The sequence below is a fragment of the Solanum stenotomum genome, chromosome 9 (genome assembly GCF_019186545.1).
Source record: "Solanum stenotomum isolate F172 chromosome 9, ASM1918654v1, whole genome shotgun sequence".
In the NCBI taxonomy this organism is placed as follows: domain Eukaryota; kingdom Viridiplantae; phylum Streptophyta; class Magnoliopsida; order Solanales; family Solanaceae; genus Solanum; species Solanum stenotomum.
In genome coordinates, this window is record NC_064290.1 from 33725623 (window position 1) to 33748238 (window position 22616).

Below are 22616 nucleotides of genomic sequence, written 5' to 3' on the forward strand. Positions count from 1 at the left end.
TCCGCATTTGTAGAAGTTTTTGGTTCTATAGTTAATGTGTTTTTTGGTGTTAGCCTCGGAGTTAATGGTTTTTCGAATAACTGGTTTAAGTTTGAATTCTTATGTTTTTCAATAACTAGTTGGCTTGTACCTGTAGCTGTATTTAAACAAATGTTATGGGTTTTTAGGTGTTTCCCAATGTCACCTTTTAGCTTTGGATTTTTTTTGTCTTCCGATCGACATATCTCCGCATTTTTACAGTTATGCTGCTGACTTATACTAACTTTAGACTTCAGATTATCTTCATTAGTCTTTAGCCTTTGTATCTCGTTATTCATACTATCCACTTTTGTACAAAGTGTCTTAATGACTTTGGGTATCTTTTCAATTGTATCTTCTTCCTCAGTCTCAGTCTGAGTAGCTTTGTCGTGATAGATAATCTGCAATAACATTCTTATCATTTTTTATTATTTCAATTGTAAATGTAAAATTTAATATATTTATTACCAATCTCCTTATTTCTTTTGTTTTTACCGAATCTTGTATTTTTCTTGTTAGCCACCATTTTACTCGTGTATTATCTGTTCTTATAATAAATTTGCTATATACAATATATGGTTCAAATGATAAAAAATATTTATATACCGAATATAATTCTTTCCTATTTATTTCCCATCTTATTTTTGCATTAGTAAATGTTCCTGAATAATATTTACAATGGTGTTTTATTTTTTCTTCTCCATACCTGTATTTTATTACTCATCCATAACTTTTTTCACTGACATCTGATTCTACTATATAAGTAAATTTTTTATTTTCATCCAAAAAATATAGTTTAGGTAGGTTCTTACATAATAATTTTATTTTTTGTATTTGTGTTTGGTCTTTCTTATCAAACTGGTATTCTACATCTTTCGTATCTAGCTGTTCATTTGAGTTAATTATTTTTTGTACTATATGCGTTTGCATTTTTATTCCATTTTTATCTATTTGTATTCCTAGGAATTCTATTTGATTTTTCATTCTGTCTGTTTTTTTAACTTAGACTTATGCCTGAATATTCTATAATATGTATGAATTTTTCTAATAATCTTATTTGTTCATCTTGGGTTTTAGAATATAGTAATATATCATCAATATATACTACACAATTTTCTAATTGTTTAAAGTAGTTATCCATAAAGTGTTGATATCTACCTGGTGCATTTTTATATCCAAATGGTAATATATTCCATTCATAGAATCCTTGTGGTACAGTGAATGCTGTTAGTTTTTTAGATTCTTCTCTTAGTTTTAAGTGATAAAATCTTGATTTACAATCAAATTTGCTAAAATAATTATATCCTTGTATTTGTCTTATCTTTAGTATTTTATTTGGTATCGGATAATTATATGTTTTAGTTTTTGCATTTAAATTTCTATAATCAATAACCATTCTGCTTTTTTGTCTTTTTTGTTTACTATGTTTATTTACGATAAATATCGGGGTTGTGTGCTTACTATTGCTTTCTTGTATATATCATTTTTTTAGTAATTCATTTATATGTATCTTAAATTTGGTTAAATCATTAAAATTATACTTTAATGGATTTTGGGTTATTATACTATTATTATCAATTAGCTCAATTTTTACTTTTGTTTTATGTTTCTTCCATCCTTGTAAAGGATCCTCACTATATAATAATTCTAACTTATCTTGAATTAGTTTTACTTTATCTATAGAGAATATAGTTAATTCTATTTTAGGGTCTTCTTCTTTTATATTTTCTAATTTTTGTGTAATTTTTTCATTTCCTTTTATCCATTATGTTTTTTTTCGTTTTTTATTATTTACTCTTTTTGCTCCTATTTTTTGTTTACACGGTGTTGTGAACCACCAGTTTGTTTTTGTTATTATATATAGGTATAATTTTTCTAAAAATGGCATTCCTAATAGCATATCTTTTGTAGTCAATTCAAAGTTATATATTTCTTCTATAGTTAATATCTTATCCCATATTTGTACTTTTATATTTTTTGCCTTATATGTGATCATGCTTCCTTCATTATTAAATCCTGTTACTACTATCGGCATTTTTTACTTTTTCCCACTTATCTTCTGGTAAACAATTGTATTTACATATATTAGCTTCTGCTCCCGTATCTATCATTGGTGTATAATATCTGTTGTAATATCCCTCTATTTTTATCTTTGCAAGTATGTATATTTTCATATTTTTATCATACTAAAGTCCTTTTGATTATTACTCTTTTATCTTCAAAATTTATTATTAACTGTTTGTCTTCTAGATTATATGGTTTTACTTGTTCTAGCCATTTTATTCCTAAAGTGATATTTTCATTTCTTTGATATATTTTAAATTTTATTACTATTGGTACACCTCCAATGATTATTTCCTTTTTTGTTGTTTCTTCGGTATACATTAATGCTTTTGGTAGTTCGGAGCATAATTGTTCAGTAGTTATTATTTTAACTTCCGTCACTAATTTTCTTGTAATATAGTTTTCTTCTAGTCCTGTATTTATTAATATTAAATATTTTCGTTGTTCCATTATTCCCGTTATGTAATAATGATGTGGTTTTATTTCTTCTTCCATTGATTTTTGTGGGGTTTTATCTATTCTTCATGAGGTAATCATTTTTGATGATATTTGGGGTATCTCATTATTTATTCTTTTTGATGTACTTAGTCTTTATTTTACTATTTCCAAATCTTCTTCTATATCAATTTCGTTATAACTATAATCATTATTATCTATGACTGTAACAATCCTTTCAAAAGTATTTTCTATTTTCATTTTATTTATTTTATTTTTTGCTGTTATTTTATGTTTTGTTGTTAAAATATATAAGTTTTTACATCTAGCTGTAAATATTTTACTTTCCGGGGCTAGTTCTATCCCTGACATTTTTCAATATAATACTAGTGATTTATCAATATTCTTGTCATTTATTGCTACTGAGTAGTTAACACTTTTTATAAATTTAAATTTTTGGTATATGAGGTTACCTTTTACTGCACTTAGTATACTTTTTTCTATGGGTTGTATAATTCTATCATCCGCTAAGTATATTTCTATGGGTGTATCTATTCCTTCTCTAAAACATGCTTTGATTAGTATTTCTGTTCCTCCTAAGTGTACATATTTAATTGAATTTTTATCCTTAAGATCTTGTATTTCTTTGTTTATTATTCGTTTATTTATTATTAATGTTTTAGTCTTTCCTTTGGTATATTTGCAATCTATTGTATGTTCTCTTTGACTTACTACATAATACTCTTCTTTTTTGTCGTTTAAACCAATTTCTTATTGTTGGTATTACGAATATATTTTCTACGCTTAGGTCTAATGCTTTTCCTTTTATTTGTTCAAATATATTATTATCAAATATTATTTTTTGTTCTGACGATTCTTCATCTTGATATTTTTCTTTAGTTATTATTTGTATATCTGTTTCAGTCATTGATATCGTATTCATTTTCTGATTCTATTACTGGATTATTTTCCTTTTCATTTTCCAATAATTCATATATACTATCATTGCTTTCTAATTCATAATATATGTACTCTATCTGCGTATATTTTTCATCGTCTATTATTATTTCTGATATCTGTTTTTCTTTGGATTTTTAGGTAATTTACAATCTCTAGCTATATGTCCTAATTTTCCACAATTATAACAAGTACATTCCGTTAGTTTTCTTTTTGGTCTATATGGTCTGTTGGTTTTGTAGTTTTTTACATTGTATCTTCTTCTTGGTTTTTATATTTATATTTCGATCTATATTTTTTGTTATATCTCTTTTTATAGTATTTGTCCGTACAACCAAATTGGGGTGCCGTTTTATTTTTGCAAAATGCTAAGTTTTTTACCAGTATTTTTTCCATTTTCATTTCTTCTTTGTGTTTTTCACATAGTTCTATAAACCATCGTTGTAAGAATTTTATTCTAGCTCCTAAGGTATCTGTTAATCCTGCTTCATTCCAACTTTTTATTACTTTTGAATTAAAAGGTTCCGGTAATTTTGTAAAATATAATTTTCTTATTTCTTTACTTTCGTCTATGCTATATGTTCCTTTATAATAGTATTCTCTAAATGCACATGTATATTCATCTATATAACACATGTTGCATATTGCTAATTTTGTCATTAGAATCCAGTTTATGATTTTTTCTTTATTTTGTTCTTCTACTTCTGTTGTCATACTACTAAATTCCTTTCTTACAGCTATTTCGTATTTATATAATATTTTCATAGTTGTAGTAGCTATTCCACTATCAAAATTTTTATTACTTCTTAGAGTTTGTAAACTTTTATCTGATAAATTTTGTAGTCATAATTTTACTGTTCCTATAAGTGTTCTTTCTATATATCCTGGTGTTTTTGTTATTACTATTTTGTTATCTATTATTTGTTTTGATATATATCTCATCCATAATTGAATTATTTTATTTATATCTGCTACACAGTCTAATTTTAAAAAATTATGTTGTTCAGTTATTGATTTAGGCGTCTATTTTTTATTTAATCTTTTATCACATATAGTTTTTTCTCTATCATATTGTCCATAGTTTTCATCATAATATTTTGGATTTAAATTTTTTGAGTTTTTTTCCTCCTAATGTGCTAGGTTTTTCATCCTTGTCTATGTCTCCTGTATTTATTTCTAAATTCTTTGTATTATCTATGTTTGCTAAAAGTTTCGTATATGTTTCGCTTGTTTCCGAATGTTGCTCATCTAAATCATTGTCATTTATTTCAGCAATTCTTATTTCAGGTAGAATATTTTGTTTATTTTCATCTTTTTCTTCTAATTCATCTTCTAATTGCAGTTATTCTTTAAATTTATTTATCTCATTTGTTAATTTTGTTTTTTGTTCTCTTTCTTTTTGTTTCATTTCATACATTTCTTTTAACATTGCCAACTCTTTTTCTAGTTCTATTATTTTAGTATTTTTTACTTCTTCTAATTGTTGTACTTCTTTTTTTGCTTGTTGTTTTATTCTTTCAATTTCTGTTTTTTCTATCTATTTCTTCATTTTCTTTTGTTATTCTTATCATAGTAGTTAAACTATCTTCTAGTCTTACCGTTTTCTTTTCTAACATCAAACTTATATTGTCACCTATTTTCTTATATCTTATTCCTAGATTAGAAAATATTATCTTTATTTTTAATCCGTCATAATTTTCATATGTTTTTTCATCTATTGCGTATTCTTCCTTATTCATTTATAGATTGTGTTGAAGTTTATATTCTAAACTTTCTATTTGTATTTCTAGATATAAAATAGTTTTTCTCTGTGCAATTATAGATTTTTTACAAATTCCTGCGAATATATTACTGTTAAGTTTACTTTGCCTATGTGCTAATTCTTGTCTTTTTGCTATAATTATTTCTGTAAGTTTTTGTCTATATTCGTTATTCTCGTTATTCATTGTATTTTTAAATATTGAATATATTTATATTCTATTTTAGATATATTATCTATTAATTGGTTTAATTTATCAATATCGGTTTTTGTGATATTGAGTTGTTTTTATTCCGGATATAATTTGTTTAATTTTCTTATCTTTCTACTAGTATGTTTCGTACTAATTTTCTTATTATCCATAGCTCTGATACCATTTTCGTTGCGGAAATAGTAGTTGAGGAATTTATGGAAGTTGTAGTGTGGTAGGTGGTAATGTGGTAGGTGAGTAATTTTTTTTAAAGATTTTATTATAATATTCTTTTGCTAAGTGTATTAATCTTGATATTTCTTTAATATTAGGTGCGAAATTCATGGTAAAATATAATAATATTTATTGTAATATTCTTCCGGTAGTTGTTTTAATCTGAATATTTGATTAATATTATTTATGATATATTCTAGATATAACATATCTTGGGTTCTTTGGTATATATATAAATTTTTCTCCATTAATTGTTCTAATAGTTTTATATCTTCCGTAGATTCTATCCAATATTGTAAATATTCGTAGTTCATTTTAATCTGAATTTATTTATAAATCATACCATTCTATTCTTTCGAGGTCTATTTCATACCATTCTTGGTTCAATATATCTTCTGATTCGTTATTTTCAAATATTTTTTCCCATATTATTCTTCTTAATTCAATTATTTCTATATTTTTAAGTATATATAAGATTAAAGTTTCGTAGTTTTTTTATCATTTCATCATGCATGTATGTGGTCATGTTCGTTGTTATGCAGATTTTTTATTTTCAATTATTCCTTCCTATCATATACATAATTGATTAAATTCATATTAGATCATTATGAACTAGATTATCTATTTATCATGTTCTCCTGTCACTACTAGCATCGTACTTTAGCAGATACTTCCTTCTTATGAGCGCCTCAACTTTGTTTACTCCCCTAAATGGCTTTCCTCGCCTACCGATTTCAACATTAGGATGTCATAGTATAGAAGTTTTCACCCTATTTCCAGTGTGCTAATAAACTAGAAATCATGATTTAAATAATTCTAATACATAATAACTAACATAAATTTATTCAATCATATATATGATATTCAGGAATATATGAAATTAGTTCCGCATATTTTTTAAACAATATACCTTTGCCTCTTGCTTATTCATGCTATGTGAAATATCTGATTGGATTTCAGATTGTTGCTCCATTTATCTAAATACTAACTTTTGTAGAGAGTTTTTTGAAAGGAGAATTTTATATATTAGGCATTGTCTGCCTTTTCATTTACATATACCATCCTTTATATAGAAAGGAAGTTCTTACTTTACCATCCTTCCTAATACTACACGCACACCTACTACTTAATAATGTGTCTAATATAATATAATATAGTATATCTACATTATGACACATCTACTTATAACACACCATACCTACTTTATGACTACTTTACATCTTTTTACTATTCCTACTTTACACATGTCTATTACTATTTCTAATAAGTTAAATATCTTTATGACTTATACATCTTTGCAATAATACGTAGATGACTAGCTTTCTTTACTTCTTTTTCTTTTATCTTTTTCCATGCTTATCTTTTTCCATGCTTGTCTCCTTTTGCCATTTGGATTATTCTAGATGGACATCTGGTATCACATTATCTTCTCCATTGCATATGTGATCTGGGTATTTGTGTCCAATTAACTTGCAATATCTAGTTAATAACTCTGCCGAAATAAATTCTGCGTTTAGTGCTCGTGCTGTAGGTCGTTCTTCTGGCTTAAGTAATGATAAAATCTATCTTTGGACTTCATCCATATCTGCTTTCCTTAGCTCCCTTGAATTGGAATAAATCATTAACTGATCTATTACATAGTAGCTCCGTATAGCGTTTCCGTTTAGATAATTATATGCTAGCTTTCGTATAATGGTTGATATACCAATTATTCTCTTACTAGCATAAAAACTGGGTATCTCGCTTTTTTGTATCTCTGGTTGTTGTTCGATATCTTCCGGTATTATCATATCTTTTGTTAGTCCTATCTTTACCACTTGAATCAGAGATTTTATTTCCTCGTATAATATCTCTGTTGTTGCCGTATAAAATTTTACATAGAATAAATTTCCCTTAGTAACTCTCTTATATGTAATAAATGCTTTATGTAGTTTCGGTATTCCACTTAATTCCTCTCCGTCATATTTATATATTGTATTTAATAGTCCATAGTTATAACATGTCCTTACTAAGTTGGCGTTAGTTTTTGATTGTGAAATCAGTTTATTATAACCTTGTAATTTTTGGGTTAAATAATCCTGGTTGGGTTCTTGGGTTGTAGTAGATTTGGGTTTAAGGTTTACAAATGTTTGGATTTTGTATATATTTTCTATATAGGTTCGCGTAATATGGTTATATGTTCTTTTGTCATGGTGTAGGCTATCCGCATATGTAGAAATTTGTGGTTCTATAGTTAATGTGTTTTTTGGTTTTAGCCTCGGGGTAAATGGTTTTTCGAATAACTGGTTTAAGTTTGAATTCTTATGTTTTTCACTAACTAGTTGGCTTGTACCTGCAGCTGTATTTAAACAAATGTTATGGGTTTTTAGGTGTTTCCAAACGTCACCTTTTAGCTCTTGATTTTTTCCGTATTCTGATTGACATAGCTCCGCATTTTAATAGTCATGCTGCTGACTTATACGAGCTTTAGACTTCAGATTATCTTCATTAGTCTTTAGCTTTTGTATCTCGTTATCCATACTATCCACTTTTGTACAAAGTGTAGTAATGACTTTGAGTATCTTTTCAATTGTATCATCTTCCTCAGTCTCAGTCTGAGTAGCTTTGTCGTGATAGGTAATCTGCAATAGCATTCTTATCAGTTTTTATTACTTCAATTGTAAATGTAAAATTTAATAGATTTAATACCAATCTCCTTATTTCTTTTGTTGTTACCAAATTTTGTATTTTTCTTGTTAGCCACCATTTTACTTGTGTATTATCTGTTCTTATAATAAATTCGTTATATACAATATATGGTTCAAATGATAATAAACATTTATATACCGAATATAATTCTTTCCTATTTATTTCCCATCTTATTTCTGCATTAGTAAATGTTCTTGAATAATATCTACAATGATGTTCTATTTTTTCTTCTCCATACCTATATTTTAATACTCCTCCATAACTTTTTTCACTGGCATCTGATTCTACTATATAAGTAAATTTTTTATTTTCATCCGGAAAATATAGTTTAGGTAGGTTCTTACATAATAATTTTATTTTTTGTATTTGTTATTGGTCTTTCTTATCAAACTGGTATTCTACATCTTTCTTTAATTTTTGTTGTAATGGTTTCAATTTTTCTGCTAATTTTGGTATGTATTCTCTTACTTGGTTTACTAGTCCTAGAAATGATTGTAATTTCTTTTTCGTATCTAGTTGTTCATTTGAGTTAATTATTTTTTGTACTATATGCGTTTGCATTTTTATTCCATTTTTATCTATTTGTATTCCTAGGAATTCTATTTGATTTTTCATTATGTCTACTTTCTTTTTACTTAGACTTATGCCTGAATATTCTATAATGTGTATGAATTTTTGTAATAATCTTATGTGTTCATCTTGGGTTTTAGAATATAGTAATATATCATCAATATATACTACACAATTTTCTAATTGTTTAAAGTAGTTATCCATAAAGTGTTGATATCTACCTGGTGCATTTTTATATCCAAATGGTAATACATTCCATTCATAGAATCCATATTTTGTGAGAACAAATATCGGGGGGAATCCCAATAATATCTGCAATAGTCCACCCAATAGCTCACTTGAACCTCTTTAACACCATCACCAAGCACTCTACTTGCCTTGCATTCAAATTTTCTACAATGATGACCGGCAAAGTATTCTCTTCGCCTAAGTATTCATACCTCAAGTGTGGTGGTAGAGCCTTAAGCTCCACTTTCGGTGCCTCCACAATAGATGGTCTTGTGGGTGGGGACTCGCGATTCTTCATGTCTAACTCACACTTCTTTGGTTTGGACCGATATTCACACTTGTTAAGTGCGGCTACCAACTCATCATACTCTTTAATACCATCACTGTCGAAATTCATCATAACTGCTGCTAGTGCCTCAATACCTAGTCGCTTTTTAATTTACACTTCTGAACAACTCTCCACTCTGTAAGTTATAGTAGATACTGTTTGGACCTCACCATTCTGCTTCATGGACCTACATATATTGAAAGTTGCTTCTTCATTGTTCAGTCTGAACTTCATCTGCCCCTTTTCCATATCAACCAATGCACGCCCTGTGGCAATAAATGGTCTCCCAAGGATGATGGGAACCTCAAAATCAACCTCACAGTCAAAAATCACAAAATCCGTCGAAAAGATGAAAGACTCTACTTTCACTAGTACGTCATGGAGTACACCAATGGGCCTCTTCACAGTTCGATCTGCCATTAGTAACCGCATTGCAGTGCGCTTTGGGTCCCCTAGACCCAACTTCTTGTAAAAAGACAAAGGCATGAGGTTGATGCTAGCACCAAGATCACAAAATTCCTTAGCAAAGTGTAGCAATCCTATAGTATATGGGATCGTGAAAGCACCAGGGTCTTCCTTCTTCTGCACCAGAGATCTTGTAGCAATAGCGTTACAATGATGTAATCTATCATCATCTTCAAAATTCACAGACCTTTTCTTTGTCACCATATCTTTCATAAACTTGGCATACCCAGACATTTACTCCAAGGCTTCTATCAAAGAGACATTGATAGAAAGCTGCTTCAACATAGTAATAAACCCACGATATTTACCATCTTCAGTCTTCTTCACTAACCTCTGTGGAAAAGGTGGTGGAGGTCTAGGTATGGGGACCACTTTCTGAGATATCTCTGTTTCTTGCTCTGTCGCAGTCTCAGACTCTTCTCTAGCTTCCACCACATCATATTCTTTTCTAATCTCAGTATCCACCACAGACGGTATAGGTGGATCTATGGTTTGCTTACCCCCTCGAGTAGTAAATGCCATACAATGACCATCATTTTTTGGATTATGGATAGTGTTGCTAGGAAGAGTACCAGGTTGACGTGGGTTCACTGTAGTAGACAACTGAGTCATCTGCTACTCTAGATGCTTTATTGACACTGCATGGGCATCAACCTTTTGACCAATACCAGACAAGTCGTTTCTCATCTCCTTTACATTCTCATCAGTTGCATCAAACATTCTCATCATCTTCTGCATCATATCTTCAATACGCGCCATATTACCTCCAGCTTCCCTAGCACCCGATTCCCAATTTTGAGGGGGAACATAGGGTCCAACCCGATCGTTTTTGTTGCCACAGTTGTTCCTGTTGTAGTTGTTGTTGCGATTGAAGTTCCCATCCCGGACATAGTGACCCTCTCGGTTGTAATTTTCATAGTTTCGACTTTGGTTCCCTTGACCTTGGTGCCAATTTTCCGTGTTGGATCCTTGGGCATTTGGTCGGAAACACCCCGTCTGATCATTCACAGCACAAGTATCCTCTTTATAGTAACACTCCTCAACTGGTGGTGGAGTTCTAGTTAAGTAGTTCACATCATTTACCTTTTCTGCTCCTTCGCTCACATGCTTCAATACCAACCCCAACTCTGTCCTCATCTAGGCCATCTCCTCACGAATATCATCTGCAGAATTGATGGTTGTATTATGAACAGCAAATGTGTTTCTCCCAGTATCTGACCTCCTAGTGCTCCATGCCTTATTTTTGCGAGAGATCCTCTCCAATTTTTCAGCAATTTGTGCATATGTACAATCACCATATAAACCTCCAGCAATAGTGTCAAGTACTGCTTTATTGTTATCATCCTGTCCTCGATAGAAATATTTCTTCAGCGACTCATCATCAATATGGTGATTTGGAACACCTCTTACGAATGCTGTGAATCTGTCCCAAGAGCTGCTAAAAGACTCTCCAGGTAATGCTACCAAGTTGTTGACCCTATCCTTGTGATTGAGCTTCTTGGACACTGGTTAGTACTTTGCTCGGAACACCTCCGCCAGTTGGTCTCATGTAAATATTGAGTTATAAGGAAGCTTAGTGAACCATACTGTAGCATCGCCTGTGAGTGACAGAGGAAACACTCGTAATCCAATGACATCCAGATCCAAGTCTGGTCTACCTACACAACTTTTGCAAACCACCCTTAGCTTGGCTAAGTGAGCATGTGGATCTTCCAATGGCGATCCTGAGAATAAGCCTCTTGCTGTAAGCATCTGCATCAAACTACTAGTCACCACAAAAGAGTGCCATGGAGGTAGATGGGGTAAAACAATAGGCCCATCAGAGTCTTCAATATTCATGTTGCCCCGATAGTTGTCATGTTGTCGTGGGCCTAGTGGATCTTGCGCCCTCAACGCATCCCCGAATTGATTTTCAGGTGGAACCTGGTTGTCCCCAGCAACTACCCTCTGTTGTTGTAACTCAATTGCATCATCTAGATTTCCTCCGATAGAATCAATTGGATCTCTTGGATCGTTCATTCTTCGCAAAGTGTGGTTCATCTCTGGATCGTAAAGAGTAAGTGGTTCACTCTGGCTCGTGTACTTGGCATACACTAGAGTTAGAACCTGTGAGAGACAAAAACAAAGAGAAAAAGTAAAATTAGGAAATATTTGACTAACGTTCAATAATGTAGTTAAAATAAATCTAATAGCCGAATTCCCCGGCAACGACACCAAAATTTGATACGCTCAAATTACACCTCCCTACAGAAGTATAAGCCATCGTTATCAAGTAAAGAACCCAACTTGTAGGATGGGGTCGATCCCACGAGGAAAATGGTTTAGACTTTACTTTAACCAACAATTATATTCAATTAGTCAAATTACTTCCAAAAACAGGTAATAAAAAGGGGGGTTTTGTTTGTGTGAAACAACTAGTAAGAATTTAACAAGTAATTAGTAATCAAAACCCAATTTTGGTTGCTATCAAGATGAGAGAAATAACTAGGGTATATGTGTTCCCCACAAGCTCATAACGCAATAATCCTAGTAACAAAAACCCTTTCCTAGTATATTACATGCAAACTGATAGGTTAGGTATCTATAGATCCTTGGTCCGACATCTAGAGAATTTCACCCCGCACCTTGGTCCGGTTACGTGTGTATAATTTACTAACCCTTACCTTTACCTCATATTAGACATCATAATCGATGTTTGGCTTAGTTATTACTTCGCACCAATTGACACTAGCCTATTAGATAGTATCACACTAAATCTATGTTGATAATTCTTTTCTTGTTGATTACCTCATTGGTCCGGCAAGTAACAGCAAGGCGAGTTTTAACGCGTGCACTCGTTGAAAAGACTTCTAAACGAAAGAATTATCAATGCATGCAAAATATTATTCAAGAATTGCTTATTTACTATTCATAATTTGTTAATCGCTCATGGTTCCCACAAGCCTAGTTGTGGATTTAGTTACCCATATTAGCAAGAACACCATTCAGAGTTTTAGATGAAGAATTCATGAACTTACGTAAAGAGAATAATTAGCCCAGAAATTCAACTTGAATTGCAAAACCAAAGTCTTCAAAACGAACTTAGGAAATCAATAATTGCCAGAGTTGCAAATTAATCTCCAAAGTCACAAAGTAAAACTAGAATAATAATGTCTAACACCCAAAAACGAGGTTTACATGCCCTATTTATAGAAAACAAATCCTAAATTAAAAGGGAAACAAATTAAGGAAAGTTTGTTCAGGCACGCGTCTTCATTCCACGAGACTGACTTACGGACCGTCGATGGATCTACGGTCCGTAAGTCCCTTCCGTCAGCCAGGGCATAGAAAATATTTTAGCTTCCAAAAATCAGCTTCTCTGAAGCAAACGACGGACTTGCAGTACGGACCGTAGATTGATCTACGGTCCGACAATCCCCTCCGTAGCTTCACACTTAGAATTTTCAAAAATCAGGTACTTGAACCCTCGCAATATCATTCTACGGATCAATCAGTACGGTCCATAGATCAATCTACGGACTGTCAATGGCATCCGTGGTTCCACACTTGGTCAGATTTCCCTAATTTATCATCCATACCTTGCCTGCTGGTCTACGACCATCACCCACGGACCGTCAATAGACCTACGGTCCGTAGATCACCTCCGTGAATGCCCTTTTTCTGCATTTCTTTCAGCTGTCCCTATACCTCCGCGCCTGAACATCTTTCCTGCAAAATACAATAAAAACACATAAAAACCAATACAAAAAGGCCCTAGACACACAAAACTTGTAAGTGAAGTGTATTAGAAATACCGTAAACTCACGGTATATCACTACTAGGTTAGGAGGTGTTACAATCGAAGACACATTAACTTGTAAACCTTTAATAACTTATAAGAAAAATACTATCCTATCTATTGTAAATTCAGTTGTATGATTGCACGATAAAAAAGTACTACAAACAATTTTTAACCATACTAGTTCTTCTTTATTCAAGTGGGTGTAGTGTATTGTTGCATGCCTTCTAGTGTCTTTGCTTCTATCCCATCGAGGTGTCAATTTAACGCTGCAAAGAGTGTGATAAATGTCTCTATATGATGGTTCTTCCTTCATTCATAAATTTCATGGCATCAAAACGGGGTGTGCCAAATAACTCATTTGAAACTCGAGTGATGAAACTAGTAGTTATCTCCCAGACCTCCACTCTATTGTTTTTCCCTTTCACTAGTATCCTGATTTTCACAAAATTATAGAACTAAAGTTAGATTACATTCACCTTGAACCTTAAAAATATATTGAACGCCTAAGTTGTAGACAATTTCATGAATTTGGGGGAACTGTTCATGCAACCGTCCATCATCCACATGTACATCACCCAAAGACTTTTCCTACTCTTGGGATTCAAAATAATCATACTCGTAATCCTTTACCATTTGCTTTCAAAAATTCTGGTGTGGGGGTGGGGGGTTGAAACGACCCCAAAAATGCCCGAAAATGTGCTTCGAAAACACCTAAAATTGTAATTTCCATATATCTCAAAATCCGTGCATCATTACGGAAATTCAACTTCATATTCTTATTCAGGGGGTCAAATTGAGTGGGAAATGAGTCTAACCCGAATTTTAGAACAACCGTATCAAAATTCGAAAATCGCAAAAAATGCGATTTTGAGGGTCAACTTTAAAGGGGAATATCTCTCAGCACACAAGGAACTGGAAGGAGCTCAAACTATCAAAATTAAAGCTCTGTGAGTTAGCTTTCCAACGCAATTTGTTTCACCTCATTCCGAGTTAGGATGAAGGAGTTATGACCATTTTCGTAAAACCTGTCCGGCAGAAAATGCAAATTCCAGTAGCCGAAAACACTGTTCACCCGCCTCAATTTTTTTTCTAAGTGTTGGGACGTTTTTTTATAAAAAGGGGACATATCCATACTTAGTCATTTAACTTCAAAACATCCAAAAACTCTCTCTAAACCCTCTCCAAAAATTCCACCAAGATCATCAACCAAATTCAAGGATCCCAAGCTTTAATTCCGGATTCAAGATTCAATCTCAAGCAATTCTCCATTCCAATCTTCATCAAGAATTCTCCAAAGTTGAGGTATGTGGGTTGATTGTGGAAACCTTCCTTTCCACAAGTCCAACCATTTATCCTCTATTTTACTTCAAGTTTATGGGTCCTTATGATCATTTATGAACTCTTGAATTATGGAATTATTACTACACATCCTATTATGGTCTATTTTTGTATATTATCATGAAATGGAATGATTATATGATGTTTATGGTTTTCATGCCTCCATGATCAAATTATGAAGGTTGTTATATATGTATATATATATGTATGTTGTTGGTGGGCTGTTTTATATGGATTTTGAAATTGGTTGGACTTAGTACTCTTGAAACACATGATTTTATTTACATGAACAAGTAGCCCACCATATGTTTGATAAAATGCCATTTATAGAATTCTTATGAAATGGAAGGTCCAATGTACGTCCTATGAGTCGGATGATTATATAAGTATTGAAATGATGATGAAATGGATACATGTATATGATTTTCTCTATATAGTGTGTGAGTCGACCAAGCCTAGCTCGGGGGGTTGTAGGCCCGGGTAACCGTATCAAGGGGTTGGTACCTTGGTTGCCTAGTACGGGGGGTAGTAGGCCCGTATAACCGTATCGAGGGGTTTGTACCTTGGTTGCCTAGTACGGGGGGTAGTAGGCCCGTATAACCATATCGAGGGGTTTGTACCTTGGTCCCTAGCTCGGGGGGTGGTAGGCCCGGGTAACCACATTGAGGGGTTTGTACCTCTTTCGCCTCTCCAAGGGGGTGGTAGGCCTTGGAAATACTATATTGATGGTCACTCACTACACATATACTATGCCCTACTAAATATGATTTTTATATAAGCATCATTATACATATCATCTCATTAATATGCTATCTATCGGGTACGATTATGCATTTTGCCTATGATGTCCATCCCTTGTTGCATTGCATTGCATCCCATATACTTAGTACATTCAAACGTACTAACGCATACTCTATGCCTACATGATGTCACCATGTAGGGACCGGAGCACCGCTTGACCCTCGTCCTCCGCGTGGCTAATACGATTTTCTATCAAGGTTATTGGTGAGTCCTCCATTCCGGGGACGTTGCTTATGATCTTTTGCTATGTATAAGACTTTTCCTTTTAGTTATGTTTTGTCTATGAGGGTGAGCCCAGTTGTTTGTCTTGGCCCCCGCTAAAGTACCTATGTTTAGAGGTGGTGTTGGACAAGTTGTGTATTATGTTTGAGCTTGATTCATCTATGGTATTTATGTATCATTTCTTCTTTTTTTTTTCTTGCTCCCTTAGTCCCGATTTCCCCCTTGATTATGCTTATCGCTTATGGTCATTTTAATTGCTTCCGCGACCAATGATGTGTAAGATACACTATGAGGCTTGTTTGGGGTTCCTTCGGGTTCCCCATTCGCCGGTCACTTATAGGCCCTAGGCTTGGGTCGTGACAGGGGTACCCCAGAACTTGCATGGCCCAATGAATTAGACGAATCACCCATTCGACGCCTCTTACTACTTGCCCCACCTTCAACTTGTTTTCCTTTAGAAGCAATTTTATAATAATGGAGAATGGGAAAAATATTTGTGATAGAAGGCAAAAGTGGAGGTGGGCGGCTTTTTTTAGAAGAAATCAAATGGGGTAAAGGTTTATTTTTAAAGAAGAAGGGAGATTGAGGGGGGGGGGGGGTCAAGATCTATGAGGAAGAAAGTAATGAGGGAAAAAGAGTAACTTTTTAAAGAGAAGAGAGGTTGTGTGACCATTTTCAATATGGGGGGAAGAGGATTTATGATGGGAATAGGTTTTCAAAGGTGGTGAAACACAAAAATATTGAGTTTTTTCGTTGGTGGGCCCCCTAACCCATCAAAATTTGTGTGGCGCTTAGAGGATGCACTAGTGAAGATGAGTATAAGTTTTAGGCCGTGTTAAGTGCAGCCGTAGTGCATCATCATGGGTAAAGACTTGTGTGGTGCACCTTCAGTGCGCCATGTCAAATGTGTAGGAGTTTTTCTCTTGGTTTGTCGCGTCTGCAGTGCCCCTACGTAAGTCAGACGTGACGTTTCCTAATTGTTGCACAACATTTAGTTTGTTACATGTATCACCTTCTGACTAACGAGTGCATCAACCAAACATCATTAAAGCCATGGTGGGTTGCCTCCCACCCAATACCTTAGTTATTGCCATAGAACAACTCTTCTTTTTGTAATTCCTATTGTTTGTGTTTTTATAGTTCCTAACTATTACAATCAACTAAAATTAAACCAAAGCCTAAAAACAAAAATTCAGAAAACGAAAACATCTATATATTACATAAGGTCACGGGTTGCCTCCTATGTATCACCTAGTTTAACATTGCAGCTCAACCTAGTTTGCAAATCATTCATCATTATGCTTGAATGCTTCTCTATTTCGATTCACATCATTTCTAAATATTTCTTAACACGTTGTACATTTTCAAAAAAGGTGGAGCTCTTGTCTTTTTTCCTTAGATCCACAACACTTTGTTTACTCATCCTTACCACTTTGAATGGCCCACTCCACATAGACCTCATCATTTATGTGAAAAACTTTAGTCTAGAGTTACCAATTGACCTTGCTCAAAATTGCAAGTTACAACGTTCTTGTCATGCCACCTCATAGTTTTCTCCTAGGATAACTTGGTATTTTCATAATCATGGAGCCTAAACTCCTCAAGTTCCAGCAATTGCTCGATCCTCTTCTTACCATCTAACTCAGGGTCAACATCTGACTTCTTAATCACTTAATATGTTTAGTGTCCTATTTTTGCTAGAAGATGGCAAGCCATACCAACTACAATGTGATAGGGAGAAGTCCCAATTATTGGTGTTTTTAAAACTTTTTGTATGCCAACAGTGCATCATCAAACTTCACATACCAATCCTTTCTTTATGGATTTATCCTCTTCTATAGGATCTGCTTCACTTCTATAATTGATAACTCCACTTGGCCACTTGTATGAGGGTGGTATGTTGTAGCTTCCTTATGTATAATCCCATACTTAGAAAATATATGTTTTGCCCAATAACTAATGAAGTGTGACCCTCCTTCATTAATTGTAGCTCGTGGTGTTCCAAACTGATTGAATATATGCTTCTTGGTAACATTGGTGGGCAGAGATACAACCTCAATCCATTTAGACATATAATCAACTATAACTTGAACATATTAGTTTCCATTAGATGGTTGGATGGGACCCGTAAAATCAATTTCCTACACATCAAATATTTCCACCACTAGAATGTTGTTCAACGGTATCTCATATCTCTTTAAAATGGTCCCCATAATCTCGTATTGGTCATATTACTTCAGATAGTACTTGGCATCTTTAAACAAAGTCAGCCAAAAAAAATCTGAATTGCAACACTTTATGGGTTGTGTACTCACCTTCTTGATAACCTCCATAAGGAGATGAGTGGAAATTATCCAATATCTCCTTAAATACATTCTCTATAATACATATCTTACAACTATATTTGTCCCATGCTTCACTAAGAATGGGTCATCTCATATGTATAATCTAGCAGCATTGCTCAACTTTTTCTTCTATAAAGTGGTTGCCCTGTGTGGGAACATGATTTGACGTATTCGGGCGGTTCATCCAATACTAAGCATCCACGGTCATTCAATAGTAATATAATCCAGCTAGTGAGTTGGGGTTGAGTCCCAAGGGAGCAGTTTGTAATTGAGAATTAAGAGAAAAGCAAGAACTTCGCTCAAGTCAATTATAGCTAAAGACTTATACGAAGAAAAACATATCAAATTAAAGGGTGAGACAAGTGTCAATTATCAAAGGGGGTTTTGTAGTCAATAATCAACTAAAAGCAGCAAATAACATAGAAATGTGAATATGGAGACGGGACTCTTGGGATGTGATAGAAATATGGGCTAAAACAAACAACCGGGTAAATGTTATTGATAGTAAATCGTTGTAAATTGGTAACTAAGCTAGACTCTAGTGGGGGTAAATTTTCTCTCAAACAAATTAACCTGAATCAAATCGATTTCTCTCGAACACCAATAAGCGGCAATGAAGCACAGCCTTTGCCTTAGTCCATTCACTCTCTCGAGATGAATGTGTGGGAGAGGGTTTATGATTCACTCTCTCGAGTTGAACCCACGACAACCCAATAACTACAGACTATCAATTTAGAAGTTTTGTTTTTAAAATCTCTCTCTCGAGCAAGTCAAAAACACGAATATAAAACTGTATTGGCAATTACAACCCCATTAAATTCAAACATACCTACTGAATGAAATCACCTTTAAATAGCAAATTAACTATCTATTAGCACTACCTAGCAGTAAATTCAACCCATATTAACATAATCACACCCCAAGAATTGGGGTTTTAGCTAGACATACTAAAGAGATAGAAATCGATACCAAAAAGTGTTTCCATCAAATAGGTACGGTAGATATTGTCTTTACAGACGTCTAAGATAAAGAATCTTCAATACCCACTTCCAATTGCTTAAAAATGGAAATCTTCAAATCTAAGGAACAAAGTCTCCAAAACTCTAAGTTCTAAAAACTGAAAATAATGTTTGATGTTCTACAATTTGATACTGATTGCATACTAAACTAAAAATACAAACAAGAATTTATAGTTGTCAAAAAGTGTGCTATAAAGGACCACTCGGCGAAGTTAGTTAGGATCACCGATCCACTCGACGATCTTCCCTTTGGTCTGGTTTATCGTCTTTCTGCATTGGCCTTCAGCAAATTCAAGTTCTGTAACATTGGGCGATGGAGTACTGGATCGTGGAATCGTTCGGCTACTCACCGACTGCTCATTTATCTCGTCGACTCAATTTTCTCCTTCAAAGCTTGGCACACTAGAACATTAGGCGAAACCATAGCCATTCGGTGACTCGCCTAATGGTTTAGGCGATCCTCAAGCCGTCTTTTCTTCATTTTTTTCTGCTACCTTGTTACTTTCTTCCCAATAGTGTCCATGGTTAGTCTCTAACTCCAAATACTTTAAATTCAAGGATTTTTATCAGTTATTGAGACAAAATATGCATTTGAGGACACTAGATCTATCAAAATTAAACCCTAAAAGAGTCCAAATTTTGGACTCATCAACACCCCCAACTTAAACTTTAGCTTGTCCTCAAGTAAAACTCAAGTTTAGCAGTTTAAAAATGATGTCTCAAACAGTGCTACACAAGACTCAACCATTAATGCACACAAAAAGACTCAACTTACTCGTGCAAGGATCAGTTCTGCTCTTAAAGATTCAAGTGCTGACTCACCATTACCAAAGAATCTCAAGCTCACTATACTTGCTTCAAATGCAAGTTCAAGCTCAACAAAGGTATTCAAATGCCCTCACACAAATAATGATTCCATGTTCACTCAATTGTTCAATCATTTAAAGTTCTGGAATCAAGATCAACACTAACACTTACAAAGATAAACACAATTCATGATTTCACCCATAGGTTTGCCCTTATTTTCCAATCGACTTTTGCTTAAGCTCATTCAAGATCAAAAAGGTCTTTTCAAGGCTTGTAATGGGGCTGAGTGTAATGGTATGGTCATTTAGGCTTATAGGCTGAAATCCTCATGAAATGTGATGTGAACAACACCTTATTTCCTTCTCTTTATCATTTTCATTCAAGCTCAAAAGTCACCTCTTTTTCATCTTCCATGGGTCATTGGAAACCCCATTTTATTTGTACTTTCACAATCTTATTCCATAACTTTTTCTTTCTTTTTTTAAAAATCTTTTCTTCTCTTTTTTTTATATGGAGGGGTTCCATTTTTTTCTCAAAACATGGGCAAGAGGGACTTCATTGAATTTTCTTGATTTGCCTTCTCTTTTCACCACACCCCCAACTTAGGTTTTTGGCCTAAGTTGGCTATTCAAACAAATCACAGATCATGAGGATTATGGGTAATGGGTTAATAAAAGGTAGCAAAGTTATCAAGTTTCTTCCAAGAAAAGGTTAAGGCTCAAAGGGTGCTCAAAAGAGGTTCATACACTTACAAGGTAACCCACAAAAGAGGTATAATATCAAATTGGTTCACACTATTTAAAGTTGCCTAAGATTATTTCAAAAATTGCATCACTTAGTCAACCGGACCAACGGGGCAAATTCTAGGTGTCATCACACATGGTTCACGGTAAGCTCATCACACAAGGCATTGACAACAATGTCAAACAAGACCTCACACTTTGGCTCGTGTGGAATGTTCATCACAAGAAACACAACTCGATACTTGGCTAGTCACAACGAGATGCAAAGAGTTCACATATTGTCTATGCAACTTCAATTGGCCTCGTCATAGTTGCACATTCATTTTTGTTCAATTATCAGTACTATTCGAGTCATCGGTATTGATCAGAACCGGTACTCAAATTTTCATAAGAACAACCACATACAACATACACAAAAGGTGGAAATTTTTTTTGTAAAGGTCAAAAATCATTTACTATTAAAAGAAAGGAGCCGCAAGCTCAAGTATCCACAAGAGTAGTGTAAAAACACAATTTTTAGCTTAAAGCCCAAATATAAACACAACAAGAATTATGAATGTCACACAAAAGGTGAGCCTCACCCCACCACAAATAAAAACATTTGTCCTCAAATGCAAACAAGATTATCCAAAAGTCAAAAAAAAATTAAGACAGAGAGGGAGGTAAAGAGAGGATCCTGTCTACGCAGTCGCTTCATCTGTCTGGGCATCGGTGCTCGGTGCATCAGTCTAGTCTCGGGCCTTAGTACCCAGGATCACCTAAAAAAGAACAGCAGTATCAGACCCACTATGAGCTGCCATAGAAGTATCAGTAAGACCCTCATATGAAGCTTCCTCAGCCACCTCCAGCATCTCCTCATCAGTCTCCACCTCAGACTCAGGATCAGCTGCTTCCTCAACTCTACCCTTATCTCCGGGGGTAGTTGGCGGCATCTCTGATACATATGGGATCTCCACCATCCCTAAGATCATGGACATATTGGTGGACTTTAGCTGATCCATATTGCTCTACAACATAGCTATAGCGGCTTTTAAGGCCATCACCCCTTCGGTGGTCACTTGGCCACGTCAACGGCAGCGCTCAATGGTGTCACAGCATCAGCTAGGGTAGTCTGAATCATGTACGGAATGGAGGCCTCGAGTTTGGAAGCTCGAGGATCAGTAGAATGGGCAAGTTGCCCCATCTGTAGTAATCAAGATAGGGTGATCAGAGTCTCGAAGACAGCACCAACAGTAGGTATATGGGGCAGTGCAGCATCAGAAGAATTAGGAACATCAGAAGGAGTAGTAGTAGAGGTACCTAAAGTCCCATGGGCCAGAGTAAGCAAAGATGCCTTTGTAGGTATGAAGTATGTTACCACAATCGGGGAAGGCTCCACCGGGGATGCTTTATTCCCTTTCTCTTCTTGATCCTTAAGGTACTCAGCTTTGATCCTCTGGATATCAGTGTGGAGGATGTGGGAATCACTTCGACATCCTTTTTTTGCATCTTTAGGTACCCGAGCCCATTTGCACAGCTCGTTGATCAATACCAAGAAAGGAAGTGAGGTATGGCGCTGCTTTGCACGCATGAGAATCTCTGAAGAAATGATCTTCCCCAAATTTTGCTGAGTTTTATCAATAAT